This window comes from Triticum urartu, chromosome 5A (assembly GCF_056163025.1).
Source record: "Triticum urartu cultivar PI428250 chromosome 5A, HENAU_Tu73, whole genome shotgun sequence".
In the NCBI taxonomy this organism is placed as follows: domain Eukaryota; kingdom Viridiplantae; phylum Streptophyta; class Magnoliopsida; order Poales; family Poaceae; genus Triticum; species Triticum urartu.
The window spans coordinates 580120510-580136733 of NC_141877.1; positions in this window are offsets into that span (position 1 = coordinate 580120510).

Sequence of the window (16224 nt, forward strand, 5' to 3'; positions counted from 1 at the left end):
GGGATTAACATTAACTAAAGTCATGACCTTTCGAGACCCACTTTTATCAAAAATTTCATAAGATTGATCATTCTCCAAATTTGTGGGATCTAAAGTTGATACTCTTCCAAACCCACTTTCAGTAATATTCCAAACACTATTATCAATCTCATATTCATCATGGGGCTTAAATAAATTTTCAATATCATAAGAAGAATCACCCCAATCATGATCATTGCAACAAGTAGAGGACATAGCAAAACTAGCATCTCCAAGCTTAGGGTTTTGCATATTATTAGCACAATTCACATCAAGAGAGTTTATAGTAAAATCATTGCAATCATGCTTTTTATTCAAAGATCTATCATGAATCGCTTCATAAAGTAATTCATCACACTTTTCAGATTCACGAATTTCAAGCAAAACCTCATAAAGATAATCTAGTGAACAAAACTTACTAGCAACTGGTTCATCATAATTAGATCTCTTAAAAAGATTAGCAAGCGGATGAGGATCCATAGATCTTAGGTTCTCTATTTAGTAATAAATAAACAACTATTCCAACCATACGAGCAAACAAGAAACGAGCAAAAGAGGCAAATAGAGAGGGAGGATAGAGAGAGGGAGAATAAAACGGCAAGGGTGAAGTGGGGGAGAGGAAAATGAGAGGAAAATGGCAAATAATGTAATGCGAGAGATAGGGATTGTGATGGGTACTTGGTATGTTGACTTTTGCGTAGACTCCCCGGCAACGGCGCCAGAAATTCTTCTTGCTACCTCTTGAGCTTGCGTTGGATTTCCCCGAAGAGGAAAGGATGATGCAGCAGAGTAGCGTAAGTATTTCCCTCAGTTTTTGAGAACCAAGGTATCGATCCAGTAGGAGGCTACGCTCAAGTCCCTCGTACCTGCACAAAACGATAGCTACTTGCAACCAACGCGATTAGGGGTTGTCAATCCCTTCACGGTCACTTACGAGAGTGAGATCTGATAGATATAATATTTTTGGTATAAAGATGCAAAGTAAAAAGTAAAAGCAAAGTAAAAACAAAGCAAGATTAAAGTAATGGAGATTGATATGATGAGAATAGACCCCGGGGCCATAGGTTTCACTAGTGGCTTCTCTCAAGAGCATAAGTATTCTACGGTGGGTGAACAAATTACTGTTGAGCAATTGACAGAATTGAGCATAGTTATGAGAATATCTAGGTATGATCATGTATATAGGCATCACGTCCGTGACAAGTAGACCGAAACAATTCTGCATCTACTACTATTACTCCACTCATCGACCGCTATCCAGCATGCATCTAGAGTATTAAGTTAAAAACAGAGTAATGCCTTAAGCAAGATGACATGATGTAGAGAGATAAATTCATGCAATATGAAATAAACCCCATCTTGTTATCCTCGATGGCAACGATGCAATACGTGCCTTGCTGCCCTTTCTGTCACTGGGAAAGGACACCGCAAGATCGAACCCAAAGCTAAGCACTTCTCCCATGGCAAGAACTACCAATCTAGTTGGCCAAACCAAACAGATAATTCGAAGAGACTTGCAAAGATAACCAATGATACATAAAATAATTTAGAGAATATTCAAATATTATTCATAGATAGACTTGATCATAAACCCACAATTCATCCGTCTCTACAAACACACCGCAAAAAGAAGATTACATCGAATAGATCTCCACAAGAGAGGGGGAGAACTTTGTATTGAGATTCAAAGAGAGAGAAGAAGCCATCTAGCTACTAACTATGGACCCGAAGGTCTGAGGTAAACTACTCACACTTCATCGGAGAGGCTATGATGATGTAGAAGCCCTCCGTGATGACGGCCCTCCTCCGGCGGAGCTCCGGAACAGGCCCCAAGATGGGATCTCGTGGATACAGAAAGTTGCGGCGGTGGAATTAGGTTTTTGGCTCAGTATCTGTTCGTTTGGGGGTACGTAGGTATATATAGGAGGAAGAAGTACGTCGGTGGAGCTCCGAGGGGCCCACGAGGCAGGGGGCGCGCCCTGGGGGGGCCCACCCTCGTGACCTCCTCTTTTGTTCCTTGTCGTAGGGTCCAAGTCTCCTGGATCACGTTCGGTGAGAAAATCACGTTCCCGAAGGTTTTATTCCGTTTGGACTCCGTTTGATATTCCGTTTCTTTGAAACACTGAAATAGGCAAAAAACATCAATTCTGGGCCGGGCCTCCGGTTAATAGGTTAGTCCCAAAAATAATATAAAAGTGGAAAATAAAGCCCAATATAGTCCAAAACAGTAGATAATATAGCATGGAGCAATCAAAAATTATAGATACGTTGGAGACGTATCACACTTGCACTAGCACCCATATCACATAAGCCATGATAGAAATGATCTCCTATTTTAATAGAAATAACAGGCATGCCTACAACAGGTCTATGTTTATTTTTAGTATTGGGTCTAGCAATTCTAGCAGTCTCATCACAGAAGTAAATAACATGCCCATCAATATTATCGGCCAAGAGATCTTTAACCATAGCAATATTAGGTTCAACTTTAACTTGCTCAGGGGGTTTGTGTGTCCTAATATTACTTTTGTTGACTACAGTTGAAACTTTAGCATGATCCTTTATTCTAACAGGGAAAGGTGGTTTCTCAACATAAGCAGTAGGAACAACAGGAACATTATAAGTGATAGTCTTTTCTTCAACTTTAACAGGTGCAACTACTTTTACTTCAATGGGAGGATTATATTTAAACCACTTCTCCTTAGGGAGATCAACATGAGTAGCAAAGGATTCACATAAAGAAGCTACTATCTCAGAGTCAAGTCCATATTTAGTGCTAAATTCACGAAATGCATCGGTATCCATAAAAGATTTAACACAATCAAAATTAGGTGTTATACCTGACTCCTTACCTTCGTCGAGATCCCAATCTTCAGAGTTGCGTCTAATTCTTTCCAATAAATCCCATTCGAATTCAATAGTCTTCATCATAAAAGATCCAGTACAAGAAGTATCGAGCATGGAGCGATTACTGAGAGAAAGCCGAGCATAAATTTTTTGAATAATCATTTCTCTTGAGATCTCATGATTGGGGCATGAATATAACATTGACTTAAGCCTCCCTCAAGCATGAGCGATGCTTTCTCCTTTGCGAGGCCAAAAATTATATATATAATTACGATCACGATGAACAAGATACATAGGATAAAACTTCTGGTGAAATTCCAATTTCAATCGCTTATAGTCCCATGATCCCATATCATCACATAGCCTATACCATGTCAATGCATCTCCCTTCAAAGATAAAGGGAATACCTGCTTCTTGATAACATCCTCGGGCATACCTGGAAGCTTAAATAATCCACAAACTTCATCCACATAGATTAAGTGTAAATTGGGATGCAATGTTCCATCTCCCGCAAAAGGATTAGCTAGCAGTTTCTCTATCATACCCGAAGGAGGAGCAACTCTTTGCTCTACTGGTCGGGGTGAAGATACCCCGAACAAGCCCCTCAAAGGATTATGTTCCATAGTAACAAGTGACAGTAAAATTCAGCACACTATATAAATTTTTCCTTACCAAATTCCACCTACCAAAGGCGCTTCACTCCCCGACAACGGCGCTGGAAAAGAGTCTTGATGACCCACAAGTGTAGGGGATCTATCGTAGCTTTTCGATAAGTAAGAGTTTCGAACCCAACGAGGAGCAGAAGGAAATGATAAGCAGTTTTCAGTAAGGTATTCTCTGCAAGCACTGAAATTATCGGTAACATATAGTTTTGTGATAAGATAAATTGTAACGAGTAGCAAGTGATAAAAGTAAATAAGGTGCAGAAATATGGCCCAATCCTTTTTGTAGCAAAGGACAAGCCTGGACAAACTCTTATATGAAGGAAAGCGCTCCCGAGGACACATGGGAATTATCGTCAAGCTAGTTTTCATCACGATCATATAATTTGCGTTCGGTACTTTGATAATTTGATATGTGGGTGGACCAGTGCTTGGGTACTGTCCTTACTTGGACAAGCATCCCACTTATGGTTAACCCCTATTTCAAGCATTCACAACTACAACAGAAGTATTAAGGTAAACCTAACCATAGCCTGAAACATATGGATCCAAATCAGCCCCTTACGAAGCAATGCATAAACTAGGGTTTAAGCTTCTGTCACTCTAGCAACCCATCATCTACTTATTACTTCCCAATGCCTCCCTCCAGGCCCAAACAATGGTGAAGTGTCATGTAGTCGACGTTCACATGACACCACTAGAGGGATGACAACATACATCTCATCAAAGTATTGAATGAATACCAAATTCACATGACTACTAATAGCAAGACTTCTCCCATGTCCTCAAGAACAAACATAACTACTCACAAAGCATATTCATGTTCATAATCAGAGGGGTATTAATATGCATAATGGATCTGAACATATGATCTTCCACCAAGTAAACCAACTAGCATCAACTACAAGGTGTAATCAACACTACCAGCAACCCACAGGTACCAATCTGAGGTTTGGATACAAAGATTGGATACAAGAGATGAACTAGGGTTTGAGATGAGATGGTGCTGGTGAAGATGTTGATGGAGATTGACCCCCTCCTAATGAGAGGATCGTTGGTGATGACAATGGTGATGATTCCCCCCGGAGGGAAGTTTCCCCGGCAGAACAGCTCTGCCGGAGCCCTAGATTGGTTCCGCCAAGGTTCCGCCTCGTGGTGGCGGAGTTTCTTCCCGAAAGCTTGCTTATGATTTTTCCTCGGACGAAAGACCTGATATAGCAGAAGATGGGCATCGGAGGGCCACCAGGGAGCCCACGAGGCAGGGGGGCGCGCCCAGGGGGTAGGGTGCGCCCCCACCCTCGTGGCTGGTGGGTGCCCCCCCTCTGGTACTTCTTGCGCTCAATATTTTTTATATATTCTGAAAAGTGCTCCCATGGAGTTTCAGGACTTTTGGAGATGTGCAGAATATGTCTATAATATTTGCTCCTTTTCCAGCCCAGAATTCCAGCTGCCGGCATTCTCCCTCTTCATGTAAACCTTGTAAAATAAGAGAGAATAGGCATAAGTATTGTGACATAATGTGTAATAATAGCCCATGATGCAATAAATATCGATATAAAAGCATGATGCAAAAGGGACGTATCACCTTCTACCTAAAGTTGACTCTTCTCTAGTCACTTTTTCATCAATCTTAACTTTACTAAACAAAGAATCAATAGAAGAAACACCAATCATTTTAAGATCTTCATCACTTTTATCTTCCAATGAGATTGGTTTAGCAGCCATTTGATGTACCAAGGTAGCTTGTGCATCAGATATTTTTCCCAACAAACTTTCAGCAAAGGCATACTTAGATTGAAGATTGCAAACTTCCGTACTAATATTATCAAGTTGTTTTGTAATAGCATCTAGCACAACAGAGTGTTCCTTAAGTTTTTCAGTAAAATACTCATTGTGCTCAAATTGGGTAGTCATATATTCCTTAGTACTTTTTTCAATTTCAAGCAAAATATTTGGGTAAGGAACACCAGAATATTTTCTTTGAGGCATCATGACTAGGCAAACAAGAAAGCACACAAAAACAGATCCAACAATAAAACGGCGAACAGAAAAAGAGAGGTGAATAAAACGACAAATTTTTGTGAAGTGGGGGAGAGGAAAACGAGAGGCAAATGGAAAATAATGTAAATTGCAAGGAGATGAGATTTGTGATTAGGAACCTGGTATATGTTGAAGATCCTCCTCGTCAATGGTGGTAGAAATTCCTTTTGATGTCGCTTGAAGCTACGTCGGTATTTCCCCAAAGAGGAAGGGATGACGCAGCGTAGTGGCGGTAGGTATTTCCCTCAGATATGAAACCAAGGTTATCGAACCAGTAGGAGAACCAAGCAACACAACGTAAACAACCCCTACACACAGATAACAAATCCTTGCAACCCGACGTGTTAAAGGGGTTGTCAATCCCTTCCGGGGTACGACACCTCAAGATAGGCAAACAGACATGAGATAAATTTGTAGTAAATTGATAGATAGATTGCAAATAAAATAAATAAAATAAAACACAGCAAGGTATTTTGTATTTTTGGTTTAATAGATCTGAAAATAAATGCAAGAGAAAAGTAGATCGCAAAGGCAAATAATACGAGAAGGAAGACCCGCACTACTAGAAAAAGGCCTGTTAGTGGCGCACCTATTTTGGCCATTAATGGCGCACTATAGGTGAAAGATCGTGGATGTCGCCTAGAGGGGGGGGGGTGAATAGGCGTTTTAAAATAATTATGGTTTAGGCTTGAACAAATGCGGAATAAACCTAGCGCTTAATTTGCCAAGCACAAAACCTAAAACAACTAGGCTCACCTATGTGCACCAACAACTTATGCTAAGAAAGATAAGCAACTATGTGATAGCAAGATATATGACAAAAACAATATGGCTATCACAAAGTAAAGTGCATAAGTAAAGGGCTCGGGTAAGAGATAACCGAGGCACGAGGAGACGACGATGTATCCCGAAGTTCACACCCTTGCGGATGCTAATCTCCGTTTGGAGCGGTGTGGAGGCACAATGCTCCCCAAGAAGCCACTAGGGCCACCGTAATCTCCTCATGCTCTCGCACAATGCAAGATGTCATGATTCCACTAAGGGACCCTTGAGGGCGGTCACCGAACCCGTACACTTTGGCAACCCTTGGGGGCGGTCACCGGTACCCGTCAAATTGCTCGGGGCGATCTCCACAACCTAATTGGAGACCCTGATGCTTGCCCAGAGCTTTTCACCACAATGATTGAGCTCCGAACAACACCAACCGTATAGGGCGCCAAGGCACCCAAGAGGAACAAGCTCTAGGGTGCCCAAACACCCAAGAGTAATAAGCTTCTCAACCTTCACTTCCACGTATCACCGTGGAGAACTCAAACCGATGCACCAAATGCAATGGCAAGGGCACACGGAGTGCCCAAGTCCTTCTCTCTCAAATCCCACCGAAGCAACTAATGCTAGGGAGGAAAATGAGAGGAAGAACAAGAAAGAGAACACCAAGAACTCCAAGATCTAGATCCAAGGGGTTTCGCTCACATAGAGGAGAAAGTGATTGGTGGAAATGTGGATCTAGATCTCCTCTCTCTTTTCCCTCAAAAACTAGCAAGAATCCATGGAGGGATTGAGAGTTAGCAAGCTCGAAGAAGGTCAACAATGGGGGAAGAACACGAGATCAAAAGATTAGGTTCAATGGGGAAGAAGACCCCCTTTTATAGGAGGGGGAAAATCCAACCGTTATGTGCTCAGCCCGCACACGAGCGGTACTACCGCTCCATGAGCGGTACTACCGCTCAGGTGGAAGAAACAGGGAAAAGGAGCAACAAAACATGAACCTTGGGGTGGTAGTACCGCAGGAGACAGCGGTACTACCGCTGGGTTAAGCGGTACTACCGCTCCCTTCGGCGGTACTGCCGCGCAGAACGAAGGGAAAAGGGAAAGAGGGAACCGGGCAGTACTACCGCGGAGGAAGGGCGGTACTGTCGCTAAGGAGCGGTACCGCCGCACAACTGCCATAGCGAGGTACCGCACAATCCGACATAGAAAAAGACCCCTCGAATCGACGCGGTAGGGACCTGGTAAGCCAGCGGAGTACTGCTACGGAATCACCGCCGGTACTACCACTGCGGAGCGGTACTGCCGCTTGTGACCCCTCAGCGGTACTACCGCTGGGTACCACGGTACTACCGCTGGGACCCTGACAAAAACCACACTCAAGAAAACCAGAACTGCCATAACTTCTGCATATGAGCTCCGAATTGAGCAAACTCAAGCTTGTTGGAAACAAGACGATGAGTAGCATCAAAATAGTAGATAATATAGCATGGAGCAATAAAAAATTATAGATACGTTGGAGACGTATCAATCAAGTCGCCGTCCACGAAGTGCAGGAGAGTGCATGGAACGTTGGCGGCGCCCTGCAAAAACATGTAGGGCGTCAGGGATGCCTAGTCAAAGGCAAGGAGATGAAGTCATCGACCAAGAGGCTTAGTTACCGTGATGGCGTCGAGCTCGGCTAATGTCGAGGCACTGCCAACAGCGGGCGTGCAAGTGACGGAGGGGCCGCTTGCTACCGAGATGCCGGCCGGTGTATTCTTCCCACACCCGGGTGCATTAAGCTCCAATGTCGGCGCCGACGCCGGAGACACCAATGCCGCATCCACCGTAGACACCAATGCCGCCTCCGGCGCATTGTGCGAGTTGCTGCCCGTGAAGCTGGGAATCGGGGGCGGCCCCTGCTGGCCGCCCGCAATCCACGCCTGCAGCCCCTCAAGCAAGGTAGGCATAATGGCGGTGATCGTCGCTCCCAGTTGGTCTCGCACTTGCTCTTCGACTATCTCCGGAATCCGCGCCACTTATGCCTTGAGTTCTTGAACCTCGTGCTCCTGGCTTTCCGAGCTGGTCTTTCTCTCCTTTCGCCCAACGTTATAGTATTCCGACCATTTCGTGGACAAGCCTTTGCCGGCCACACGACCAGCTGACAATGGCTTACTGAACTTATCCTTGTGTTTCATTACGTTCAACGCCCTATTTAAAGTGGTGTCCCAAGGGGAGCTCTGAGACGACCCCGCGCTACTACTTTCAGTTTCCTGTAGAAGGAACGTGAACCATTTAGAAATTTGGCTTCATTAATTAGAATGCAACCATATGGAGCTAATTACGCGAGGGTGTATTCCTTACCAGAACAAGCTCAAGCGCCTTGGTCTTCGGATCCGTGGTAAGCTCCTTTGTTACCGGGTCTACCTTGTACCGGGCACTGACATAGTTCCTGGTCTGCTTGTGACGATATTTATGGAAGAGGGGCGGTAGGCCTTTCTCGGCACACTCCGCGTCCTCCTTGTCCCATATAGGTTTCGCCACTCTGTAACCGCCGGGACCGAGTTTGTGGACCCCTAAGTTCAAGTCCTGCATATCTTTCCCCCACTGACTTGATTCGCAGTTGCGTTGCTCTCGCACTTGATCTTGAACTCCAGGTAGTCAGCTTCGCTGATCGAAGGATTTGTCTCCTTGACCTTCTCATAACTATCACCTCTTAGAATCCTTCTCTTCACCGCGGCTCTCCAAGTAGCCAGGGCCGTGTTCATCTTCGTGAGGGCGACACTGTTCACTTTATTCCCTGAGAGGCGTGTGTTTGCAAAGTCACCGGGGAACTTGTATCGTTCGTGCAGCTTCGTGAAGAGGAGGTTGCGCAAATTCCCTTGGTCACGATGCCTTAGGTTCTCGGTGTTGATCGAGACGGTGCTCCGGAGAATGCACTCAAGTTGTCCCGCGTACCCACTGACTAATTCTTTGGGCCCCGTTGGATGCCCACTGGAGGGCACTTCAGTAAATTCCTCCTTGATGGTGCCGAGCACGTTCGGGCGCCGGTCCTTCCGTTGAATCTTCGGTTGGCTGCCATCTGTGCGTGCGCTGCCATCATCAGTGGTGGCATCCTCGGCGGCACCGTCAGTGGTGTCATCCCCGACGCCACTAGGGGTTGTGTAGTCGGGATCGGTGTCTTCCGCGGCGTCCTCATAGCGGTGAGGTTCTTCCTCCATCTCCTGGGACAGCTCCCAGAATTCCTTGCCCGAACCGCCGGCCTCATCGTTGTGGGCCATGTTCGCTCTAAATAGGAAAAAAGTTTGGCCAAAAAGTTGGTTATTGTCAAGGAACAAGATCTCTAAGTTGACCAAATAACCTAATTCTCGAGGAATGTCGCCAAAAAGTTGGTTATTGTCAAGGAACAATTGAGAGATGTTTGTGATATTGCCTAGGTGTTTTGGGATGTTTGTGATATTGCACAAGCTAAGCTAGCTAAGACAGTAGCTTCCTTGCAACCCACAAAAGACAAAGGAAAAGGGGTGAAAAGGGGGAGATGGTTAGCTTTGATGAGCAGGCAACATCTTCCTAACCCCCTTCTTCTTGTCTCCTCTCACTATCTCTCTCACACACATGGCAAGCAAGGGTGTCTGAGTGTGTGAAAAAAATACTAAACTAATCCAACCACTAAAGCACTAGATCACTACTATTGTATAATCTTTTTATAGCTTTGTATATATGTATGGCTCCAATGGGTGCCACTGCCATGCATCCCTCTCCTATCATTTAATCATGATTATCCCATCATTTTGACTAGAGATTAGTTTTGGTTAATTAATTAACTAGTGTGTGCCACGACAGAGCACATATCTCCATCTAGCTAGTAGGAGTATCTTTCCAAGGCCTCTTTCCAAAGCCACAACTCCTCTAAGTTCTCAAGATAACCTAGTTGTCGAGGGATATGTCCAGAAAGTTGGTTGATGTCAGCATACATGCTGATTAATTTTTGTTTCGGTTGAGAATCGGGCACCTTCTAGGTCAAGAAAATTGGGCATGACCTTTGCTAATTTTCTTGACCTAGGAGTGCCCCATTCTCAACCAAACGGAAATCAATCAACATTTCAGGAGAAAGGGGTCATTTCAGAAGATCACAAGTAGCAGCAACATCACAAGTAGTACAGCAGCGGCATCATCACAAGTAGTACAGCAGCATCATCATCACAAGTAATACACTTAATTGGCATAAAAGATCAAAAAACAACATAAATTGGAAAACAAGCAATACTTCTAAAACCAGTTGCAAGCAAATGTACAGTAAAATAAAATGATCCCATAGCGTACTTAATTCAGAACACATGGAAGAAACTTGACTAAATGTACATATTTTAGAAAAAAAATCCAAGTTAACTAAATGACTGATTCAATTTTAGGCAACTTGGAGAAGAGATCACTTGATCATTGACTGTACTTAATTCAGAGCACATGGAAGAAACTTGTTAGAAACTGAAATGGTTAATATTGAGAATTAAGTTACTCTAATGGAGTATCAAATTTTGAGAACAAGCCGTCTGAAAAGAGCACTAGCTAAGATCTAATCCTTATTCCAGTTAACCACTAATTTACTGTAACCAATGTTCAGAGACAAATCAGACTTGACAGTAAAGATCAAAATTTCAGACTTGACAATAAATATAGTGGAAACTGAAGATTATTTAGGAACACACTTGTTCCTAAACTTGATGTCGATTTAGCAACATAGTCTTCAGTGAGAGTATAAAAAATAACTACTCCATCTACTTAAGTGATTTTACACTAAACCAGAACAAGTTGATGTTTAGTCAAGTTGATTTCAAACTTGACACATAAATAAAATTTGACATCAATGAAATTTAGACTATGAGTGCCTGCCCATGACATCTGCATGGTTCTCTACACCACACACCATCAACACTGCTAGCTACTCCTACTCGATCGCCCCAGCTTTTGCCACGGACAACAAGAACCTAACACGTTCTCCACCTAGCAGCTAGCTAGGATGACCATGAATCCTCTCTCCCAGGAGCGCCCCAATGCATTGGGGGGTGGCCATGTACACGAACCTGCACTATTTATTTGAACTCTTAACACTACTGAAAACCAAATTCAGTGAACATACACTTCAGAAAATTCAGTAAACATGCACTCGAGAAAATTCAGTGACTACAGAACATACACTCCAGAAAATTTTCAGTGATCTTGTACTCAATTTTACAGTGAACTTGCTAAAGAAGCTCCCAAGCTTCAAGATAGACTAAATTTGACAGCTAATGTACTCAAAAGAAGCATTTTGGAGTACAAGAAGGGGAAACGGGAGGCAAGAAGAGGGGGGAGCCGCACCTTGACAGGAGGGGGGCGAGGGGACTGGGTTGGGCTATGGGAAGACGGAGGCAGGGCGGGTGCCTTGGACCAGTCTGGGAGTTGGCGGCGTATGCGACCTCGATGGCCCAAGTGGGGAGCCGCACCTTGGCCCAGGTGGACGTGCTGCTGCTCCTCGGCGAGGTGGACGTGCTGCGCAGTGGGTCGAGGCGGCGGCGCAGTGGGTCTGGGCGCCGCGGGTTTCTAGGGTTTCGAGGGCTGGGAAGGCGAGGGAGGGGGTGGGTGGGTGCGGCGAAGGCGAGGGAGGGGTGGGTGGGGGCGGCGGAGCCCGGGAGCGAGGTCGCCGGTGGGTGGGGGCGGCGGTGGTGGTGGAAGGGGATCGGCGGCGGTGGCGAGAGGCGAGGGGTGAGATGGGAGAAGGACGAACAACTGGTGAGATGAACAACACACACATACTTACAGAGGGGGGAAGGTTAGCAATGGCGCACCTTCTAGGGGTGCGCCATAAGTACCGTGATAGCAATGGCGCACCTTCCCCTGGTGCGCCATTACTAACTTTTTTTTTGGATTTTTAGTTGCATCTAATATTTTTTTAGAAAACGACGATCAAATTTGAAAACATTTATGAATGTTAAAAAATATCATCAAATTTGTTATTTGAAAATATTTATGAATATGAAATAATATCATCAAATTTGTTATTTGAAAATATTTTTTTTGGATATTTAGTTGCATCTAATAATTTTTAGAAAACATTTATGAATATGAAAAAATATCATCAAATTGGAAAAAATATTCATGAATTCAAAAAGTGCCCATGAAATTTAAAAATATTCATGAGTTGAAAAAATATTAACAAATTTAATACTTTTTGCGAGTTAGAAATTCAATACCAGAATAAACCTAAATAAAAATTGGTATACCAATGGCGCACCTCCTAGGGGTGCGCCATATGTACCTTGATAGCAATGGCGCACCTTCTCCTGGTGCGTCATTAGTAACTTTTTTTTGGATTTTTAGTTGCATTCATTTGTGAATTGGTAAAACATTTATGAATATGAAAAATATCATCAAAGTTGAAAAAATATTCATGAATTCAAAAAGTGCCCATGAAATTTAAAAATATTCATGAGTTCAAAAAATATTAACAAATTCAATACTTTTTGTGAGTTAGAAATTCAATACGAGAATAAACATAAATAAAAATTGGTATACCAGAATAAACATAAATATATATTCATGAGGACTAGAACAGAAGAAATGTCATTTCCATATGTCGAAATACAATCGAGAAATGAAGACTACAATTTAAATACAATCGATCTTAGCTAGCTATCTTTTCACAATCTTCTTGCCCTTCTTTTTCGCAAATGGAGTTCTTCTCTTGAACGGACGTCCTTTAGGTAGGGTGGTCCCGCTTCTTCTTGTGGTGTATGGCACTTCATCGTCGTCGTCATGTTTCATCTTTGGGTCGCCGTACTTGTCGAAGTCTTGCTCATTGGCGACTCCATCCATTCCGATGATCTTCCTTTTGCCTCTCCTCACGACAACACGACTGAGCTTTGACGGGTCGGTAATGAAGAAGCATTGGTCCACTTGGGAAGCCAGTACCCATGGGTCATTTTTCGCGGTGACGTTTGCGCCCGCGGTTTTGGATTTGGCTTCGGGTATAACCATGGTGGTGAAATACCGGTCTTCTTTTAGGACGCTCTTGGCCCATCTGACACGGAACATCGGGACCTTGTCTCCAGCGTAGCTCAGCTCCTCCTTGATCCTTCTGTAGCATCTGTCCTTGTCGTTACTGGTGTAGGATTCCATCGTTACCCCGGAGTTCTGATAACCATCGCTCTTCATGTCCTTTTCCTCGGTGTAGAATGTGTAGCCGTTGATATCGTATGCCTCATAGGTCATCAGGTTGTGCTCGGCGCCCTATGACAAGGCGAATATGAGTTTTTCTTCTGCGGAAGAATCCTCATGTAAAGGGTACGACAGAAGCTTCTCCTTGAACCAACACGTGAAACATGAGTTGTGCTCTTTGATTATATCTCCGCCCGTCCTCTGTTGGCCTCTTCATTGTACGTCTTCTCAATAAAGGTTTTGTGTTCTACCACCCAAGGATCGACCACGTCTATGTGTTGTAGCGCGACTAGGTTTGCTCTTTCAAAGTCATCGAGTCGACCCTCGAAGTCGACATGCATTTTGCGGCGACCCTCGCGGTGACCCCATCCAGCAAGCCTGCCGAGGTGCCTGTTAACAGGCAGACCAATGGGGTTCTCGATGCCTAGATAATTCATGCAGTAGGAGATGCACTCTTCGGTCAAAAAACCCTTGTCTATGCTTCCCTCTGGATGTGACATGTTGCGAACGTATCCTTTGATGACACCATTCATCCTTTCAAACGGCATCATGCTGTGCAGGAATGTCGCCCGAGTTGGACGATATCCTCCACGATATGGACCATCGGATGCACCATAACGTCGAAGAATGTGGGCAGGAAGTACATCTCAAGCTCGCATAGTATCACCACGATCTCTTCCTGTAGCCTTCTGAGTTACCTCACACCAACCGACTTCTGAGAGATGACGTCGAAAAAGTTGCATAGGCCAAAAAGCGTTTCACGCATGTGCGCGTCCATGATCCCACGGATTGCAACTGGAAGTATCTGCGTCATCAGCACGTGACGGTCGTGAGACTTCATCCCGCTGAACTTCTGCTTCGCTGAGTCTAGGTATCTGCTTATCTTCCCCGCGTAACCGTAAGGAAGTTTTACTCCTACGAGGCAGGTTAAAAACTGCTCGATCTCCTCCTGACTTAGAGTGAAGCACGCGGGAGGGTAGTCATTTCCGATCTTCTTGGCCTTTTTGCCTTTGCGAGGACTTTCCGTGTCCTTCACCTCATCATCATCATCATCATCATCATCATCATCATCATCATCATCATCATTAGCGTGAAGCTCCTCCCTGATGCCCATTTATTTCAAGTCTGCCCTTGCTTTCGGCCCATCTTTGGTCCTCTCTGGCATGTTGAGCAGGGTACCAAGCAGACTCTCTCACACGTTCTTCGTGATATGCATGACATCAAGGCTGTGAGGCACATGGAGGATCTTCCAGTACAGCAAGTCCCAGAAAACAAACCTCATTTTCCATACCTTCAGCAGCGGCTCTGGCGCCTTTCGATTCTTTCCCGGCTCTGGCGCCTTTCGATTCTTTCCCGGCGGAGGGCAATCTTTCCAATTTTTCAACAGCTCGTCTATTTCCTCGCCGCTCCTCGTACGCGGGCGCCTTCGGGGTTCGGTTTCACCATCGAACAGATCCTTGCATTTTCTCCATGAGTCATCGTTGTGAAGCCACCTTCGATGTCCCATGAACATGGTTTTCGAAGACCCGGGATCTCTATCTAGCTGGCGATACATTGTGTCATCCATGCACCTGACGCATCCAGAAAATCCGTGGACCACCTGCCCGCGACATATCCGTAACCGAGATAGTCGTGCACCGTCGTGAGCAGTGCGGCTCTCATAGGGAAATATTCTTTCTCTGTGGCATCCCATGTATTGGCTGGCGTTTTCCACAGCGTGTCTAGCTCCTCTTTCAGCAGCCCCAGATACAGATTGATGTCGTTCCCTGGTTGTTTCGGCCCTTCAATTAGCATACTCATGTGAATGTACTTCCTCTTCATGCACAACCAGGGGGGAAGGTTGTACATACACACAAACACATGCCAGGTGCTATGTGTGCTTCTCTGGCTGCCAAACGGATTGACTCCATCGGTGCTCGCGCCCAGCACGATGTTCTTTGGATCATCCCCAAATTCTGGGTGTTCAAAGTTAAACGCTTCCCACTGGCTCGCATCCTTAGGGTGACTCAGCATCTTGTCTTTTTATTTATCTCCGGATCATTTCCGTCAGCTTCTCGCTTCTTCTCCTCCCTATCCACGTGCCAACGCAGTAGCTTTGCTAGCTTAGGGTCCGTGAAATACCGCTGTAGACGAGGAGTGATCGGAAAGTACCACACCACTTTTCGAGGAGCTTTCTTCCTCTTCCTGTATCGAGTGACGCCGCACACCGGACATATGGTAGACTCCGTGTGCTCGTCCCGATAAATGATGCAATTGTTCATGAACACATGGTATTTCACGTGCGGCAAATCCAGAGGACACACGATTTTCTTCGCCTCCTCGAAACTGGTCGGGCACTTGTTCCCCTTGGGAAGACATTCGTGCCAGAATGACATGTTCTCGTTGAAGCATGCGTCGGTCATTTTGTGTTTTACCTTCATCTCCAGAGCCATGAGCGTTACTTTTAGGGGGGTATCCTCGGGCCTGCATCCTTCATAGAATGGAGTAACCGTGTCTATCTCCAGTTGATCCGGCTTGGCTTTCTCTCGGGCGGCAGCTCTTGCGTTATCCGTCTGCTTGAGAAGCAGCTCTTGAATATGAGGGTCCTGCACCCAGCCCATCGATGGTCCATCATCGTCTGCTCCGGCATCTTCATCTTCATGATCATGCCCTTCGTCTTGATCTTCCTCATCATCATGTACGGCATCTTCTACATGACGATTGTGTACTACA